The sequence below is a fragment of the Protopterus annectens genome, chromosome 1.part1 (assembly GCF_019279795.1).
Source record: "Protopterus annectens isolate FY-2018-M chromosome 1.part1, PAN1.0, whole genome shotgun sequence".
Classification (NCBI taxonomy): Eukaryota; Metazoa; Chordata; order Ceratodontiformes; family Protopteridae; genus Protopterus; species Protopterus annectens.
This window is the reverse complement of record NC_056726.1, coordinates 1429578792-1429600134: the sequence shown is the minus strand read 5'-3', so window position 1 is coordinate 1429600134 and position 21343 is coordinate 1429578792. Positions and strand designations below refer to the sequence as shown.

At 41.9% G+C, this 21343-nt stretch overlaps 1 protein-coding gene across 1 annotated transcript in view; it reads left to right on the top strand.

Moving 5' to 3' along the window:
- Positions 1–21343, top strand: part of LOC122816347 (deleted in malignant brain tumors 1 protein-like) — a 144727-nt gene that overhangs the window by 104593 nt on the left and 18791 nt on the right. The gene's annotated exons all lie outside the window — the stretch shown is intronic.

Genomic DNA, 21343 nt, shown 5'->3' with positions numbered 1-21343 from the left:
ATTTGTATGTTTTTTGATGAAAGTTGTTCCTTCTGAAATAATGTTTTGATAGTTGTCCTCTCAGCAAAGTTCATATAAACCATCTGTTCATAGGATACATGTTTTATGAATGGAAAAATCACCCAGTTTTTGCCTCTAATGCCCATTATAAAATCTTCCTGTACCATATCCCCTGGTTCCCACGTTATCGCCCACATCCTGACAAATGTCAAAGAGGAAATCCATAGAAGAGATTTTCTGAACATAATTGATTTAGTTGATACTAAGAGTATTCAGACTATAACCAATGCTGAGAATCCAGGGCAAATGATCTAAATGGTAGGCGTGACAGCCATTGTGGAAAAAAGCATCAGCCAAAGCAGTGGCTAGGGACTGGGACATCTGTTTGTTTGGTTTCATGATATTTATGGGCATTACAGTAGATAGTCGATTATCCAAATGATTATCTGAAACGTCAATTATCAGAAGCAGCTTTCCAAAGTTTCCGGGTAGGAAAAAATCATAAAGTCTGAATACGTAGACATTATACATATTAGCTTAAGCATGTTTTTTGAGCTTGTAGCCAGCTCATGTATGAAAAATATTCTTTCTTGTACACTGGAATTGCTGAATGGATAAAAAGTGTATTCCTACGTGCAGAAAAAAAAAAACAGGATTTTTAGAAGTTTTTTATCCTGTTCAGTTATATGTTTGATTATCTGGACTACCCTAGGTCCCACTTAGTTTGGATAATCGACTCTATACTGTATAATGGAAAAGGATCCCATTCTGGCATTACCCTGCTTGCCTACTTCTTAGTTATTTAGGAAGCTTGCCAAGTAAAAAGGGGTAGTCTATCAAGGGCCATGAAGAAACTGCTTCTAGAATGATTGACAATGAGGTATTAGCTGGCAGTGTATTAGGTCCTTTTTTGCATTCTCCTGGATCTACTTTAAAAAAGAAAAAAGGGGAGTTTAGATTGATTCATCACCTCTCTCACCCTAATGTTGCTTCTGTCAATTAATTCATTGACAGAGAATGCTCTAAAGTATAGTATTCTTCTTTGTAACACTCAGCTGAGGTAATTTTGAGGTATTCAAATCCCTAATACTGCAAACTAGATATCCAGTCAGCTTTTTGCCTTCTGTCTTTCAAGCAAGAGGATTGGCCCCTTCTAGGTTTTTAGCTTAATGATACGTTATTTTTGACAACGTGATTCCCATTAGGTGCTCTGTAGCTTGTGCTACCTTTAATGATTTGAGTACAGGCATACATTGGTGCTGGGAGCAAAGAGCGCCCCCTCCCCTCAATCAGCAGTTCAGTATCTCAATGATTTTCTGATAGCGGGGAAAGGCTGCTGAGGGGAGGTCAAAGTCATGGACCTTTGTGCTAAATTGGGATACCTTTGCTCACGGACAAGTTAGAAGGACTGAGTCTGGAACTGACATTTCTAGGCTTAGTAGTAAATATTATAACAATGTCCTTCAAGCTTCCAGCAGACAAGATGGATCATCTCAGATGATCAATTGTGAAATTTCTTGGGTGACATCATGCACCTCTATGGGTTATTGAATTTTGATGGTAGGGCCATTGCTTCAGGTAGGACCTTCCTTTGATCTATCTCTAATTTACTGAAGGTAAGAAACTTAAGCACTTTAGTGCATGAATAACAAGCAAACTTAACTTTGCCTGTGGTTTACAATTTTAAGCCTGTTTAGTGGAGTTTTTATTTGGAAATCACCTTGGGTGACATCTGAGGAGGAGCATCTTTTCACCAACTCATCAGCTGGTATTGTTATGGGTGAGTACTTTTAAGGTACTTGGTTCACTGCCAAATGGCCTGAGTACTGGGCCATTGAAAGGAGGAAGGACATCACCTTCCTTGTGATTTTTCCAGTGTGGATTACTACATTAGTGTGGAATGAATGGTTATAAAATTGCAGGATTTCCTTTTGTTCAAACAATCTTGTTGTGGTCCATGTCCTGAAGAAATCCTTGTCCAAGTCCAAATGGGTGTACTGCATCATTAGGCTGCTATCATCATTGTGTTTGCAAATCAATTTAATTTTTTCAAGCATGCATGTCCCTTTTTGTGATAATGGTATAAATGACAGCCAGCCTTGTTTTCAGTTTGCCAGGTTTTGCCAATTGTCACTAGAGGTGAAACTGCTTGGACCATTCATTCCTCGAGAAGTGTGATTAATTGGAGAAGGTTAGCCAGATAACTAGTGGCTGGGGCTTAAGGATTACTTGAGTCACTGGGTGACAAATATAATGTTCAAAGTTTGGGAGAATACCAGATGGTCTTGAAAGATCACAGAAAGCCAATAGGATGCCACATGGTGACTTTTATTCTTTTATCATTTAGGCAACTTTGTTCACTTGTCTTTATGCTTGAGATTTCCTTGCTAGTACATTGTTAAAGTCATTATGTTGGGAGGATGTGGTGATTCATAATGATTTTATTTTGATTTGTCTGGGTATGTCCATGACTGACCAGTCTAGTAGGTGTCAGCAAGTCCACCTGGACAATGACAGATTTCTGGCTGTGTGCCTCATGTACTGGTTTACCTTGTTGCATGATGTAACCCCTAAAGCTGCCTGAGCAGGCCTTATTTATACATCAGTGGTTGGCAGGCCTCATAAATTGGTAGATGCTAATACAACCCTAATTAGAGTTCTTTCATTTCAAGGCATAAATTCATAGGGATACTCATCTCATTCCTTTCAGATAGGGTGTACATCTTACTTAGCAATGAGAAGATGGTAATTCAAGGCTTTTTCATCTTATATCAAGCACTAGTATCATAGGTTCATAGGTTCATAGGTTCATACTAGGCTATCTGCCCAAGGGCATTTATAAGCCTAGCCCATAGTTATGTGGCTTTCGCCACCCCTTTAGTTTGAATAAAAACTATGCCTATCATTTTGCTGTGCCTCTGTCAAGCAGTGACACTGAAGTAATCCCTGGGGTATATCTGCGATCTCCCATCCATTGGTCAAGATTCCTCTTGAACAAGGCCAGCGAGGTGCTCTGCCTCACATGTACCGGGATTTTGTTCCACAGCATAGGGAGTCTCTTGGTGATGAATCTGTCCCTCCAGCACGTTCTATTTATAATCGTGTCAAGGTTTAAGTCTCCCGCCCTTGTGGTTCTGAGGGATCTAGATTTTTTGAGGTGAAGCATATTCATCAAATCTGGGTTTGACATGGCCTTATATGTCAGGCACAGGTCACCTATGAGCAAGCGGTATGAGACTGAATAGAGCTGGAGTTCTTTCAGTCGGGCAGCATAAGACATATTTTTGAGACCCTTTATCCTTTTGGTGAGGAACTTTTGGGGCCTTTCAAGCTGCAGCAGGTGTCTGGTCAGATACATTCCGAATGGGGCATTGTACTCAGTCATAGGTCTAATGGGTGATGAGTACAGGGGGACGATGACCTCCCTTGATCTAGATGTGAATCCCTTCATGATCAGGTGGGCGATATAGAAGGTTTTCCTAACTACTTTAGCAACATGAGTGTCAAACGAAAGGCTACTGTCAATCTGGGTCCCCAGATCCCTGATGACTTTTTCTGTGCTCAGTGGATTGCCACCTATATGGTAACTAGGGGTAACCTTGTTTTTCCCGAAGGGTATGACTATGCATTTTTTGGCGTTTAACTTCAGGCCATGGCTCTGGCACCAGTTATCCGTTTCTGTGAGGCCCTTCTGGAGGATATCTGTGTCAGATGTGTTTTCGACTATGGCGCCCAGTTTGCAGTCATCTGCAAACTTTGTCAGCCATAACCCTCCTGTGTTTGCTTGTACTTCAGAAAAGTAGATGCCGAACAAGAGTGGACCCAGGACTGAGCCCTGTGGGACACCACTTGTGACAGGCTTTGAGTCTGACATGGCTCCAGCAACTCTGACCCTGTGGGTTCTGTCACTTAGCCAGTTTGCAACCCATCTTGTGATGTATGGGTTTACATTCAAGCTGATGAGTTTTTCGATGATACCTGAGTGGGGTATTGTGAAGGCCTTTGCCAGGTCGAGGTAGGCTGTATGGACTGCCTTTCCCTCATCAATGGCCTTGGTGACTGTCTCGAAAAAGTCAACCAAGTTTAAGAGGCAGGATCTGCCTTTGACAAAGCCAAACTGGGTTGGATCCAAAGTCTGCAAGTTCCCTATGTCTTTATTTATGAGTTCCATTATGATCCTCTCCATGGCTTTGCAGATAAGGCTTGTCAAGCTAATGGGGCGGTAATTTCCAGGGTCTGTGGAGGCACCGCCCTTATGAAGTGGGACCACAGTCGCTGTGCGCCACTCCTTGGGTACGTATCCTAAGGTGAGGCTAAGATTAAACAGCTGTCCTAACTGTGGGTTTAATTCCTCGTTGAGTTCGTGAAGCACACAGCTGGGGACACCATCCGGTCCCATGGATGCTGTGTTTTTTGCCTTAGTGAGGGCAGTTCTCACCTGGGCGTTGGAGATGTTTGGGGGCTACAATCCTCTGGAATAGATATCTCTCCTTTTGGGGGGGAGGGGGGGGAGAAGTTTGCACTGAACCTGTCAGCCAGTATGTTGGCAATGTGTAATTTTCACATCATTTTGAACTAATTCTGAGCATATCTGGGAGTTTCCTCCTAGGTTTCTAACATAGCTAAAGAAGGCCTTATGATTGTCTTTAGAGTCCTTGGCAATTTTTCTCTCAAAATTTGCCTTGGATGATTTTATGAGAGCTCTTAGTTTTTTACTTATAATGATCAAAGGTGTCTTACCTTTCAAGGATTTTGCTCTATCTTGTAGTAGCTTCCTCCTTTTGTTGTAGAGCTTGTTTATGGCTGGGGTCCACCAGACTGGATGCTTGCCTTTGGTACAGAGAGTCTTAGTTTTGTTTGGGATTGCCTGATCCATGCAGTCCTGTAGGTGGTGGTAGAAGGCATTTGTAAGTGATTCAGCGGTTTGAGTAATGTCTACCACTGGCTCAGGGGCCTTAAAGGAGACCACACTACTTTTAGAAGTGTGAAATCGGCTTTTGAGAAGTTTTTCACTGTGGTCTTTTTTGTTTCAGGTGGGGGCGGGATGAGGAACTCCAGCGAGATTAGTTTATGATCTGATCTCACCAGTGAGGGGTATACTTCCGGTGTTGAACATTTTGATCCCATGTTCGTGATGATGAGATCAAGTATGTTTTCTCCTCTTGTGGGGATGGTGACTAGTTGTTCCATGGCATTTGAGTTTATGAACTCCAGGAATCTTTGGGTTAGAGTGTTCGGGCTTGAGTAGTGTTCCCAGTCTATATTAGGGTAGTTGAAGTCACCTAGTATGATGGTGTTTGGAGATACATTTATCCCTCCAATGTTTTCAGGAAGGCCATGTGAGGTTCCTGAGTTTGAGAGGGTGGCCTGTAACATGCTACAAATTGCAGAGCAGTCTTGCCTATGGTTAATTGCACCTGGATGGTCTCCGATGCATCGTGCGTTGCCACCAACCTTGAGGTGTGGGTGTCCTTTATGAATATGGACACCCCCTCCTTTCTTGGTGTTGTCCGGATTTTGGGGCGGAACGCATGATATGAGGTGAAACCTGTTAGTGCTGGGGTGCTCTCAGGAGCCTTGAACCAGGTTTCTGTCACAGCACAGACATCGATGTTCTCCATATTGAGAAGAGCCTCGAGTCGTGCATCTTGAGATTGAGACTTCTGGCATTGAGCAGCATTACCCTTAGTTTTTTCCTTTTTGGTGTTCTAGGGTGGTAGGTTTAGAATTTGAGCCTTGCCTAAAAAGGCACTATGGGGTGGCAAGAGCCTTGGACAATATCCAGAAGCCCAGGGTTGACAGGTGCAAGCCGTCCCTTGCGAAGCAGCGTGGCTTGTCCAGCATGTCATCCCAGGCAGACAGACATTGGATCCCCTTTGAATGACACCAGAATTTAAGCCAATTATTAAAGCTGATCATCTTATCACTGTATTGTGGCATCATTCTAGGTGAAGGTAGGATACTGCTCAAGGTCAGGGTCATACCTGCCTGGGCTACATAATCAGAGAGCTCCTCGATGTCCCTTTTCATGTAGTCCAAGGAGGTACGTCTCAGGTCATTGACACCAGCATGGACAATGACTGAGTCATACTTGTACCTGCTGTTGAGAGACCTGAGTGCTTGCGTTATGTGGCGGATTCTAGTGCCCGACAGGCAGCTTACTGTGACCTTCTCCTTACTCAGTCTGGTGAGCGGGACGTCAGTGTGTCTGACTATGGAATCATCAATGACAAGTGTGTCTGGCATTTTGTTTGGCCTTAAAGGCTGTGACTGTTTGACACTCTGACTGTGTGGTCTATGTGATGTCCTTCAAGGATGCATCTGCAGTCCTTACAAATGGGTTGTCCTGTCGTCAGGCAGCCCTTCGGTCGGCCGGATTCCAAAGTCTGGGTCTGGCCTCGGCTGATGTCGCACTTCACCCGACGTCATAGCTGCAGTTCTTCGGGTATAAAGGTATCAGCCGACGCCATTTTCCTCAGTCTTTCTTGCCGCGTGGCGCCCGAAGCAGAAGCTGTTCACACGTGCCGGTCGGTCAGAACCAGAGATTACTACTACCGAAGACTTCTAAAAAGCTAAGTACCCCGTTGGGGACTCTTTCTTGCCTCAGCCGATGTCAGAAAAAGTGAATAACTGTTTAACTTGTGGGAAACAAATGTCTCATAAAGATTTCCACTCTTACTGCCTACCTTGTTTAGACCCAGACCACGATGTAGCAGCTTGTCTAGCCTGTGCTTCTTTCAACCGACGGACGCTTAGACGTCGGTCGGAATTTGCTGAGGAGTTTTTCGGCTCCGCTTTTGCTTACAATATGCCGTCGGAAACTCCGACCTCACAATTAACTAAAAAACGCAAGGAAAAGGACCGACACTCGCGGTCCGCGGTTTCGGCCGAAACGGTGGTTAAGTCAACCGCGAGTGTCTCGGTTTCGACTGAATCCAAGTCCACGGTTCTTCCTTCAGCCGAAAGCTTGCCGCCTGCCGAGGCCTCAACCAGCATGGCTGAATCTGCTACTGAAATCCCACCTGCTCTTGCAGGTTCACAGGATTTATCTGACACTATTCCTTTAGATATATCTACTCCTGCTCGTGGAGCTGCTAGGCCCCCTGCATCTATGTCGATTAAGGCTTTTGCCAGGGCTAAAGCAGCAAAATCTACCAAAACTATGCCTGCTAAGACCCCCTCTCACAGGCCTAGCTCTAGTCCTCAAATGCTTAGTCTAGCAGAGGATCTCATTTCTTTGATCCGGGGATCCCAACCTCACCCTGACAGGGCCTCTCACCCACCTCCAGAGAAGAGGCCTAGAGCAGAGCCCCCTGAGCCAGTTTCTTCAGATTACTCCTCTGATGATTCAGATAATACAAACCCTCCAGAAGGCCCTTATTCTCCTTATGAGGACTCTGATGCAGAAGACTCCATTCCTTCTGCCTCTCCGCCTGAGGAATTTTCTTTTGGGGAAACCTTGCATGCTATGAGGGAACAATTTCAATGACAGGGCCAGGATTTTTCAGACTCTAGGAAAAGGCTTAGGACCTTTTTGCATTTGAAACAGCATAGGCCTTTAGCCATTCCTCCAGTACTTACTGTTGTGGATGATGCATTTAATGATGCTTGTACTGCTCCTGATTCTCTTCCTCCGGCCCCTGCTAAGCCCGACAGGTACTACAGGGTTCCGGACACACATTATCATTTGTATAAGGCTCCTTTTGCAGATCCTGAAACTATCTCCCAGGGACCCAAGGCTGCAGCAGCTACCTCTGCCAAAAACCCCCTCCCCTCTGAAAGGGAATCTAGGGCCTTAGAGATGGGGTAAAAGTTTACACTTCTGCTACTCTTTCGGCTAGGGCCTTAAACTGTCAATTCCACATGATTCAGTATCAGGAATTTATGTTAGATCAGTTAACTAAAAAACTGTCCTCATCTGAACCATTAGACAAAAAATATGTTCAGGAAATGGTACATAACATTCAGCAGGTCAGTAATCATTCCTTAAAATGCGGCTATGATGCACTGGAGGCTTCCTTTAGATCAGCTATGACTGGTACAGTGATCAGAAGACATGCATGGTTAAAGGAGCAGACCTTACCAGACCATGTTAAATCAAAGCTCCTAGATGCTCCCATGGATAAGCTCAATTTGTTTGGCTCCCCTGCACAGCAGGTGCTTAAGAAGGCGGAAGAGAAAGCAAAATCTGTCCAGACAGTCAAGGATTTCTTACAGGTCCAGCCTCCAAGGTTTAGTAGGAACTGGCCTTCCAAGAATTGGTCCTTTCCAGACACCTCCAGAGCTCAGAGAGGTAGGAATAGGCGCCCAAGAGGCAGGGGTCAATCCAGAGGTGCCTACAGGGGACGTCAGTGGCAGACTAACAACCAGCGAAGTACTGCCACAGATCCAGCCACCACAACTTCAACAGGACAATCACAGTGACTTGGCTCTGAGACCGCCTACCAGGGAACAATTAGAAGCACCCTTAGGCGGAAAGCTAGCCTTATTTTCAGTAAACTGGCATCACATCACAGGAGACAAATGGATTTTACAGACAATAGACCAAGGTTACAGGTTTCACTTCCATACTCTACCAAGGAAGAGAGGAATGCCAAACCTACCTCCAAATCAGAAGACAAAAGCTCTAGAACAAATACACCACTTACTATGGATGAGAGCTATAGAAAGGGTACCGTCTATGGAACAAGGGCAAGGATTTTGCTCCAGACTTTTCCTGGTGCCAAGAAAAGAAATCCAATGGAGACCTATTCTCGACCTGTCCGCTCTAAACACATACCTCATTGTTCCAAAATTCAAAATGCTGACCCTACAGCAGCTTCTTCCCATGCTGGGCAAGGAGTCTTGGCTGGTAACTCTAGATCTCAAGGAGGCATACCTGCACGTCCCCATACGACCAAATTGCAGAAGATACCTCAGATTTCTTGCAGGATCAGAGCATTATCAATTCTCAGCATTGCCCTTTGGCTTATCTACTGCGCTCAGAGTATTCACGAAATGCCTGGCATCAGTAATTGCTCATTGCAGGCTTCAGGAAATTCAAATTTACCCTTACCTGGACGACTGCCTGTTACAAGCGGACCACAAAAACAAATTAATAAAAGATTTGGAAAAGGTCATTCATCTATTGCAAGCCCTGGGATACACAGTCAATATAAAAAAGTCAAGGCTGATACCATCCCAAAGGATAATTTTCTTGGGTGCAGAGCTGGACACATCAAATCAAATGGCATACCTCACAGCAGAAAAACAGAAGCACCTTCCTCTCTATTTCATGGCATTAACAGAGCAGAACCAGCTAACAGCAAGGAAAGTCCTGCAAGCCCTGGGTTACATGGCATCCTGCATAATATTGATTCCACATGCCAGACTACATATGAGAAAGTTACAATGGTACCTAAGGAATTTATGGTCTCAGCACAAGCACAGCCTAGAAACCCAAATTCCAATAATTCCATGCCTGAAGCAAGAATTCCAATGGTGGGCTCAGGCCTGTCAATCGAACAAAGGGCTGCCCTTCCACAACACTCAACCAAGCCAGACTATCACAACGGACGCCTCAGACCTCGGTTGGGAGGCACACATGCTGGACAAGTGCATACAAGGCTTATGGACTCAAGACCAGCTGAACCTACACATAAATCAAAAGGAGATGCTGGCAGTAAAACTGGCAATTCAGACATTCAGACCATTTCTTCGACAGGGTCAATTGCTGATAAGGACGGACAACACCACAGTTATGTGGTACATCAACAAACAGGGAGGCACACATTTATACCCTCTATGCCGGATGGCAATGGACCTCTGGAATGTGGCCCTGAGCTTCAACATTCAGTTACAAGCAATATTCGTACCAGGAAAAGAAAATATACTAGCAGACATCCTAAGCAGAACTACCACGGATGCCCACGAATGGATGCTGCATCCAGACATCTTCAAATCCATTACAGGGAAATGGGGACTACCAGAAATAGACTTATTCGCATCCCCACACAACCACCAATTGAAAAAATTCTGCACGAGGGCATACCACCCACTTGCTTGGAAGGTGGACTCCCTATCTTTCAGTTGGAAAAACCTGACAGCATATGCATTCCCACCTCTTCCTTTGATGCACAAGGTGCTATTGAAGATCAAAGAAGACCGTCCAAGGATCATCCTGATAGCTCCAGACTGGCCAAGGCAGCATTGGTACCCATTACTGAGGAGCATGTCTCGGGAACAAATATGGCCTCTGCCCCTAGTTCCCTTACTGTTAACACAGAACAACTTCAAAACCCTGCATCCAAACCTAAAAACACTGCAGCTGACTGCCTGGAACATTGCATAAGACAAAATAACCCAGAATTATCTCAAAGGGTTAAAGACATTATCTTGGAGGCTCACAGGCCTTCAACAAGGAAAACTTATTCAGCAAAATGGAAAAGATATCTCATTTGGAGTGCTGCAAAAGGAGAAAATGTGTCACTGGTAAACATAGCTAACATCCTGGAATACTTGGCAGAGCTTTTCCATAATGGCCTGTCCTATTCTTCCATTAAGATTCATGCATCAGCTATTTCAGCAGAATACAACATGGACCCTCCAGTTTTCTCACATCCTCTACTCAGGCAGTTTCTGAGAGGAATTAAAAATGTAAAACCACCAAGGAAGCCACCACTGCCCGCATGGGACTTGAACTTTGTGCTAGAAAAGTTGACACTCCCTCCTTTCGAGCCAGCAGCAACAGCAGAATTACAGTACTTATCATGGAAAACTGCTTTACTGCTTGCAATCACTTCAGCAAGAAGGGTTTCTAAACTACAGGCATTAATGGCAGTACAACCCTTCCTTATCTTTCATCAAGATAGAGTGTCCATGAGAACTAATCCTACTTTTATGCCAAAGGTGGTCTCCAGGGTATCTTTAAACCAAGCTATCCACCTTCCTACATTCTTCCCCAACCCACAGAATAGGGGAGAAAGACTATTACATACCTTGGATGTACATAGGCAATTGCGCTACTACCTGGACAGGACCAAGAGCAATAGAAAAACTGACCAGCTGCTGGTAGCATATGCAACAGGAATGGAAGGAAAAGCAATTTCAAAACAGACAATCTCTAAGTGGATAGGAAATTGCATTAGATTTTGTTACTCTTACCATGGAAAGACAACTCCAGAAAACATCAGACCTCACTCCACAAGGGCTACAGCCACTACTACAGCTTTTTACGAGGAGTGGCTACCAAAGACATTTTAGAGGCTGCTACTTGGAGCTCCGTGCATACATTTGCCAAGCATTACAATCTACCCTTATACTCCAGATCCCGAGCAGGTTTTGCCACTGCTGTTTTGCAAGGGATCTTAACTACACCATAATCTTATTATTCCTCCTCCCCCAGTTTGGCTATGGTATTCTACCCATTTGTAAGGACTGCAGATGCATCCTTGAAGGACATAGTACAGTTTTGTACCTACCATAAATGTAGATGTCCGAGAGGCATGCATCTGCAGTCAGGATTACCCACCCTCCTTCCCCTCTGTGGTACTCCTAGGGTATTTGCCCATCTTGTAGCTAGCTGGGGGAATCTATTATGGTGTATTTGTTTGTATATATGTACATACATGCTTATTTTTTGTTTGCTCTCTACTGTTTGGAACCATTTGCATTTATCCAAATTTAGCCTTCCTAGAGGGCACCTGGCATCTGGGGCAAGAAACACTGAGGAAAATGGCGTCGGCTGATACCTTTATACCCGAAGAACTGCAGCTATGACGTCGGGTGAAGTGCGACATCAGCCGAGGCCAGACCCAGACTTTGGAATCTGGCCGACCGAAGGGCTGCCTGACGACAGGACAACCCATTTGTAAGGACTGCAGATGCATGCCTCTCGGACATCTACATTTATGGTAGGTACAAAACTGTACTTTGCATATGTTGGGTCGTGAGGTGGTAGTTGTTTGGGTGTCTGCTTTGGTGGCCTCTGCTGTTTTGGTAAATTTTTGATCAGAGCCTCCGAGTATGTCTTTGTGCGAGTATGTGTATGATTTGAAGTTGTGATGGTACCATGTGTGACTGGGTATGTATTGTGTGTGGTTACCTTCTCCTCCTGTCTGGTCTTGCCAGTCCTATGTTGAGAGAGCTCAGCCTCCAGTTTGGCCGTATAGTTGCATCTCTCGCATGTATTTGTGTTTTGTGGGAGAAGGAGAGGATTGTCTGTGTACATGAGGCAATTGTAACATTGCCTCAATATTCCCAGGTTCACCACTTGAGCTGGAGAGGACACTAGCAACTGATCCCTCGACATACTAGAAGTAGTAGATAAAGAGACTTTCAAAGGACTCGGGAAGTGGGTTTTAGGCTGGTGGGGTACTATCTATAATAAGAGTGCTTTATCAAGGTGCAAGTACTGTAGGAGTAAGTGCTAGGCTTTACAGATAGAGAATAGTCTACTTGGGAATCAAGTAGAGATGAACTTTTCAGTTATAGGATATGCTGGTTAGATCAGCAGTACAGCTCGAGAAAGGTAGTTCTAAGGGAAAATTTGAAGAGTGGAATTTAGATGGCCCGAATAGTTTAACGTTGTTTAACCGCTGCTGCTCTTGTGTGCAACAGTGGCAACTCCGCGCTAAATCAGCTAACGCATGCTTAGCATGTTTTATAGCAGGGGGCTGAAGGGAGCTAGGAATTGGCCCAAAACGACCAATGGGCTACTAGTTTCTGGTTGAAACTTCACCAAATCGGACAAAAAGGCCGCTCAGTGCTTCCCACTCCCACTGGTAAGCAAAGAAACTTCCCTCCTTCCTAATAAGGCAATGGATCAGTAACAGGAACTAAAAACAAAGCCCAGGGATCAGCAACTCTGAAACTGGACTACTCTAGTTCAGTAAGGCGGGAAAACAAGAGATTTTTTAGAGATCATGATTTTATATTACAGAGAACGAAGTTATCTGGATTTTGAAACATTTCTTAATTAGAAGAGTTGGTCATCCACTTGGACAGAACAGGTTTTTAGAACAGAGTAATTGTTGAATCCATTATTTAGGTTTTTTGAGGATGTCTTGGTTTCAGTTTTGGGAGGTGTGGCATCAAGTGTTGGCACATAAATGTTTATACAAGGCTTTGATTATTCATTCTTGGAGAAACAACTTAACTTTGGTCTCTGAAAGAATTATTTTAGCCATAATATTAGCAGATCTTCGAAGTCTCCCGTTGATGTACCCTGAAATGGTGTTATTCTGATCTTCAACTGTGCCAAGACTTCAATGGTGAGGAGCAAGAAGGAATTCACCTAACGAAATTGCCAGATGTTTTCTTAACCAGAGAGTGGCTTGGGCAGCCAGGCAAACTAGATTCAATGTGATTGAACACAAGGATTTGGATAAACCAGATGCAGATGTTTCTAGCCAGAATGGATGTTTTTTTTTTTATTTTACATTTGTTTACCAGGAATGTCCGACTTCGCCAGGAGGTCATATTCAGCAAAGGCCTGAACAGAAAAGCTCCACATACAAAAAGATTGAGAAAAAATACAATTAAAGTTTGAAAAATATTAAACAAAAATGCAACATTCAGAAGGAGAAAGTGATACTACAGATAATGTAGTAATTGAAAGTTCATGACAACAATAAACAAAGCATGTAGATATAAATCAAAGAATACATACAGGACAACTAAAGATATTGGCCTAGTAGGTTCATAGATTATAGATGCATTAAGACACTCTACAGGAAATTTAATAGTAAATTAAACCATGTCATAAGCAGTGGTTAGAAAGGATGCCGACAATGAGCAGTTGTTATGACTATATTTTGGTTGTTAGTTTGAGTGAATATAAATGGTAAGAGGTGTCAGGTGGATATGTTAGGAGCAGAGGAATAAAACAGCCTAGAAGAATTATAGGATTACTGGGATGAGGGAGCTGAGGACTGCACAGGGATCTAGGATGGAGAGTATAGCATGGTGTAGCACCTGAATAATCAAAGCTTTGACTTATTTAATTTCAAAATTACCTTGGCAGTTGAAGAATTCTATAAAAGAGTGTCTTTTCTTGGTTTGTAAGCTGGGAGGTCAATTAATCTTGTTCTTTGAGGCCTCTGGATGTGACAGCATGGGCCCATGCCATTTGGCGGCCATCTTGCTGCTTTCTCCTCTTTCTTTCACAGGTTGTATTTTTGCAGCCTCCTCTTTGTAGGAAGTATGGTTCAGTTTTAAGCCTTGAGCAAGGCAAGTGGTGTTTGGCCTGGAAGACAAGCTCTAAGGTTCTTTATAATCAGGTCCAATGCAGTTTGAATTACTCACACAGTCCTTAAACTTGAGCCAGAACAAACATTGCCTCACCAATCAACAAAAGGTTAAAGTTACAAACTGTTCTACAATGTGATTAGGAGGTTGTTTTGTTGTAGCATCAGCAACATTGGCAAGCTATTCAATAAGTGGTCATAATGTCATTTGTGTATCTATATTGAATCAGCTTAGTGGACAATCAATATTATCAATGTACTTTATTTGTATTCCTAAGTTTGCTTACATTATAATTGTTAGGTATTTTTTTCAAGCATAATGCTTCAAATACAATTGCTTTGTTTACCTGCCAAGAGTTGCTTTATCTGATTTTATAACTGCTCCATAAAATCTAAACAGCATTGTTGATACTGTAATTTAAATTATAATGTTGTTTATGTTTACTGTTTTTATTAGTTGGGCTGCAATTAAAAAAAAATAAATACTATGTAAAGTATAAATCATTGTCTTCCCATTATACAATTAACAAATACTATTCAGATAGCTGTTGTAGGAGTCTGATTAAAACTCATTTTTGTACCTGCAGGAAGAAAACATCTTAAATAATATGATTGCAGAAAAATGACTATATGAAAGAGATATTGGTATGTTTTATGAGCATTACTGATATAATATAAACAGTTTTCCCCTCTCATATATAGCTAACCTACTTCTTCTAACTCATACACATTCATTTTCACCTCCACCTATATCTCATCTAACATCTCTATTTCTGTATCTTGTGTCTCATGTACCACTGCATGCTAATATTCTTTTATTTATTTATTTACATTTGTTGACCAGGAATATCTGACTGGACACATGTCCTTTTTCAGTGGATGCCCGGGGAGAAAAGCTCCACAATAAAGAACATTTAATTCAAAAGAAAACAAATGTAAAATAAATAAAATAAAATAATTACCAGATAACAAGAAGTATATGTAGGCTTTTTGTTTAACAATAGCAGTAATACAGACATAGTTCAGAATGAATAATATATTTAGGTGAAAGACAATTGAGTATATACCACACACGTATAGCATCATTGCCATTTAAGATGGCAAGTATCCTAATAGTTAAGCTAGCAGATATTACACATGAAAAACAGTACCTACGATTACAGCTGAGATATAGGTTTACAAGCAATGTAGCTGGCTGTAACCACAGATAGTTAATAGAGTAGAAGATAGGTTTAGGGTGATTGGAATATAGATATTAGTAAGAGTTGTAACAGGAGCATGCCTAGTGCTCTTTTAGATTAGATTTTAGGACGGCTTTGAAGTTAGTACATGATGATACAGAGGTTATAGTGTGAGGGAGGGTATTCCATAATTTTGCTATGGAGTAGGAGAAGAGTGCTTCTCCAGCAGAGTTCTTGGCTAGAGCATAGTGGTCTGGCAGTATGATAGGGCAGGAGTAAATTTTGGAGGGATGGGAATTTTAGAGGATGATTTACTAGCTTATGGGCAAGTGAGAGCTGGTACCATTGAAGGAGGTGAGGGAGTTCTAGCCAGCCAAGTTCAGTAAGTGAGGTGCAGTGGTGACTACGGTAGGCTGCACCACTGGCAAACTTTGCTATTTTGTTGTAGCAAGTCTCGAGTTTACTTAATTTGCTTTGCCTTAGTTGGTAAATATTGGAGAGGCGTAGATTAGAGTGGAGATTAGGTATGTATTTTCAACTGAAATCCTGGCTGTTTTGGTGAGGAATTGCTTATTTCTGTATAAAGCTCCTAGTTTTTTTGTGCACTTTTTTATGGTTAATGAAATATAAATGTCAAACTTGAGGTTATTGTCAATCTCAATTCCAAGTAGTTTGGTGTGGTCTGTTGGGAGGATAATGGTGTTATCATTGGCTGTAATATTAAATTGGGGGTGTTTTGATTGTGTTTGGTGGGTTTTAAGATGAGGAGTTTGGTTTTGTTTGGATTAAGTATTAACTGTGCATCATAACGCCAAGTTTCAACTGAGGAAAAGACTTCCTGTGTGGTCTTTTGAAGTTCAGGTAGGGATTCAGCTGAGCAGATGATGGTGGAATGGTCAAAAACCATGGAGGGTGTTAGGAAGTATGCAATCTAGAACTTGGGAGTGAATGTATCTCTAAATTATTTTGGAGAGAGGAGAGAGAATTGCTATGGGCTGGTAGTTGGTGAGTTCTGTGGAGAGGCCACCTTTGCGGGGGGAATGATGTGGGATATTTTCCATAGTGAAGGGACATAGCATTCAGATAAAGATTAGTTGATCAGTATTGAGACTGGGTAGGCTAGGACTTCAGCTGCAGTTTTAAGGTATTCACTTGGGAGGTTATCAGCTGCTGGTTTAGTGGGCCTTAGTTGAGATAACAGTTTTTTATGTTGGAGATAGGAATAGGAGAACAAGAGAATGTAGTGGCCAGGTTACTAGGTGGACTTAGAGGGTAGAAGGGAGGGGGGTTATGTTGTCTTGCTAGTGATAGAACAGTTTGTGTGAAGTGTGTATTGAAAGAGGTGGCAGTATTTTCAGAGGAGTTTGTTTTGTTTAGTGGAGGGGTTCCAGCTTTTCCTTGGTGGAGGATGGAGTTGATGGTGTTAAATGAAAAATACTGTAATAAAAAGATCAATACACAGGAGGTTCAGGTTCAGGTACTTTACTAGTGTACACCAGTAGGCAAAAAAACGTAAAAGTACAGAATTTTGTCTGAATAAAACAGGAAGTACACAACTTTTATAGTCCTTCTTGTTAGCCATTGCCTACCAGACTGATGTGGTCAGTCACAAGTTATTTTACATCATTTAGCTTACAATATTCTATTCATCAGAGGTGCTGATACTACATTTTGCTTAAAAAAGAATTTTGGTAAACAACGTGGCCTTGCTAGCCACCTGGTTAGTTATAATGCCCTTTTATGAAAGTTGCCACTCAAGGTTCTAAGCTAATTCGAGCACAATAGCAGATACAGTTCTCAATACATTTCTCTAACCAACTCTTTGTTTCATGTATCACTTCTTCCTTGTAGCTGTGCGTTATCTAGGAACATGTGCAAGGCCAATTGTTCAAGCAGGATAGAGCAGAAGATTCTCATTATTTTACACTTTAATTTCCTGACCCAGCAGATAATCACTTGTGGAAAGCATAAACATTAACTTTTGCTGTGCTAGCAGCTGCCAGGGTCAGAGGCCAACTTGCAGAAATCACATTGCAATTTCATATGAATTCATTTTTCTTGTCATAACATTAATAGAATAAAAATGTATTAATCCCTTCTTTGCTTCTAATAAGCACTAAACATATACATTAATACAAATTTTTCTAACATTTTCCCCCCTGTTAATACTTTTTATTCTATTCTCAAAAGCATAAACAGTTTTATTTCTTCTCCTAACCTCTTCCACTTAGGACTTGCAGTTAGGAGAGTCATTCAGTTTAGACTTCGGAAAGAATTTTATTTGGAACCAGTTTTTCAAGTTCAATGTCTTGATACAGGGTTTCAGAGACAGACATATCTATGAAATCTTTAATTAATCTTTTCATGCAGGGAATTCCACAACAAATACATGCTCCCAATAGGAGTAAACCTACACAGATGCCAATCAGAATGTTCATTAGGATGGTACCCCACCCCCCAAAAAAATTCTGGAAAACGTCTGTCAGTGGGTTTGGGCCTGGTTTTGTAATGGCTGACACTTGCTGAATCACCTCCAGATGGTTATTAATTTCATGCTTATTGTCTGGTATATAAGAACAGCACTCCTCTTTTATCAGTGCGCACGTACCACCTCTCGCCGCCAAGGTAAAGTCAAGAGCCATACGATTTTGCAACACAACAGTTCTCATGGCATTTAGTTCATCAGTCACTAATTCGAGAGCAGAAAAGTTGTATTACTCATTACTTCAAGAAGTTTCGACAGTTTTCTCAGCTCCCAAATCAATTTTACTGTGCCATATGCTGGGAGTATACCTGCCCAAGATACAACAGCGTCACTCAAGTCCATATGTGTCAATTTGTCTTTGTCCTTCATGGAGTTATGGTCTTTCCAGCTTGCTTCAATTCGTCCTACTGGATTCACAGGTTTCTCGATTGGATCTTCAGTTTTCTTGGTAACATCTCTTACGTTCCGTATTTTTCCCAGAGGCAATTCTGCAGTGTGCCGTATGGCCGGAACCAGGTAACCCAAAAAACAACTGCCGGACCAATTCTCAGGTAGCCATTTGTATGCCCTTTTCCCACACACAATATAACAGTTTTCAACTTTAGTGCTAATACGCACTCGCCCTGCATGAAACATTTTCTTATCTATGATTGACAATTGTTTAAACAAAACAGGATTTCTTTGCATTTCATTCAATGTCGTTTTCATTGAGTTTAAATATGAATCATAGTTAGTATTGCAAACAGTATTCCCACTACTAGTCTTAATATAACATTTATAAGATATTGTTATGTTACAGTTACTCCAGCCCACCTGGAGAGTATCGTTTTTATAAAAACACACAGTCCCCTTTTGTGTAATAGGTAAATGCAATGCTATTTTATCCTGTGATCTCCCCGTTGTAGTGTCAAAAAGCAGATTTTCCCAAGTCTCATTGATCCCTAAAGGAATAGCGGATATTAGCAGTCCCCCATATGCTGTTGGTATAGCTGTACAAATCCAGCAGTTTGAAATGTTTAAAGTCTCAGCATATACATGTTTAATCGCTAGGTACGTGGTAAAGTTTGGATGCCAGTCTATGGGTGATTCATCACGTTTATCCAACTTTACTTGTGTGGTTGAAAAAAGGAAAAAACACAACAAAAAGAAAATTTTCACTAGTACAGTTAATAAGTGTACAATCAATAAGATGATTATGCAACATTTTTGAGGTTGCTCCGCATTTCTATTTGCTTTATTCTTGGTCATTTTGTTCTTGTTGTGTAACAGTTACAATGTTCTTATCAAGCTGAAAGTTCTTTACCTGTTTACAATGCGTCAAATGAATCCAAGAAGTCCTCTCAGCTACTTTGACCGCAGTAGGCGTTGCCAATAATACCTGTTACGGTCCTTCCCTCTTCGGGCTTGCCCAGTTCTTCCTCTTTGTTACCTTCACCCAGACCCACGTGCCTGGGACTAGAATCACTTCCAATGATCTGGTCTGTTCTTTATCTGAAACAGAGTTAAACCGCAAAAGAGATTTATTTGTTAACAGTTTCCTCATATAACTAGCTAGTGAACTATCAGCCTCCTGTTCTGCAGGCATGAGAGCTTTCCACTGAGGTACATAATATGCCCTCCCAAACACCATTTCAAAAGGAGTTAAACCCTTTGCATTTGGAACTGTTTGCATACTCAGCAGTGCCAGAGGCAGACAGTACACCCAGTTCTTCTGTGTCTCACTAACTTTCTAAGTTTATTTTTAAGGACTCCATTGTGCCTCTCCACCAGTCCTGCAGACTGAGGGTGATAAGCACAATGGTTCTTCAGGGAAATCCCAAAGAAATGTCCCAACTGCTGTATGGTTTGGTTCACAAAATGTGTGCCATTGTCACTATAAATCCTTTCTGGTATGCCGAATCTAGGAATAATCTCCTTTATGAGGGCTTTCACCACTGTTGTTGCATCTGGGTTTCTGGTCGGAAAAGCTTCCACCCATTTAGAAAACATATCTACAATGACAAGGCAGTACTTTTTGTTATCACATTTGTTCAGTTCTATAAAATCCATACAAATGGTATGAAACAGATATGGCGGTGTAGGAAAACTCCCTTGTTTAGGTTTTAATGCCCCTTGTGCATGATGTTTATTACAAACATGACATGCCGCACAAAATTTTTTTGTATAATTTGTAAATCCATACGTTTGGAATATTCGGTTTACTAACTGCACCATCCCCCCTGTTGAGACATGGCACTGCCCATGGCTCAACAAGCTGCATATCTAAACAGATTAGATGGCAAAATTGTTTTTTTTTTCTTTAGAGATGTACAGTCCGTTTTCAAGGATTGCTCCTCGTCTTTCCCATTTTTGTTTTTCTGCTTTTGTAGTAAGCATCTGCATTGTTTTTGACATTTCTAGATCTAAAATTTCAGAGGGTTGTAATTCCTCATCTAGAAGAAAAGTTTCTGAGTCTGAAGCTGCTTGCTTTGCAGCTGCATCAGCTCTCGCATTACCTTTTGAAATTCTTTCCTGTTGTTTCGTATGAGCTACGCATTTGAAAATAGCTACTTTGGTAGGTAACTGAATGGATTCTAACAAATCTAAAATAAATTGTGCATGATTAATTGGTTTGCCACTAGATGTTATCATCCCTCTATTTTTCCACTGTTGCGCAAAAACATGTACAGTAGAAAAAGCATACTGACTGTCAGTATATATGTTTACACATTTTTCTTTTGCTAAAGTACAAGCTCGTGTCAAAGCAATCAATTCTGCTGCTTGTGCAGATAAGTTGTGTGGTAAGGATTGAGCTTCTAAGGTTGCAGTGTCTGTAACTACTGCATACCCCACTAGATTTTTCCCTGTAGGGCTCCTTCTGCATGAGCCATCCACGTAATATGTCACCTCGGCATTATCCAAGGGAATATCCGTGAGATCTTGTCTGGGTAATGTTTTCTGCTCAATTTCCTGCAGGCAACTCTGCGGTGTGCCATCCGCAGGGGTTGGGAGCAAAGTTGAAGGATTTAATGTCGTGCATCATTCAATTGTCATATGAGGTTGGCTCAACAGTATAGTCATACAGGAAAGGTGTCTAGCAGGAGAAAGATATGCTACTTTTTCTTGCAGTAAAATTATCGCGACTGCATGAGGCACTCTCAATGTGAGAGGGTGGAATAACACTACTGAGGCTGAAGCCTGTACTGCCATTGCAGCTGCGACTACTGCTTGTACACAGTGGAGCAAGGATCGCGCCACTGGGTCTAACTGTGATGAATAGTAAGCTATGGGGCATTGCTTATCCTCATGTTGTTGTGTTAACACTGATGTCATATATCCCTGCTTACAGTCTACAGTCTGAAAGAAACGTTTATGATAGTTTGATAGTCCTAAGACTAATGAAGACGCTATCAATTGCTTCAACCTGCAGAAAGCTATTTCTGCTTCAGGTGTCCATTGTAAGAAATCTTGTG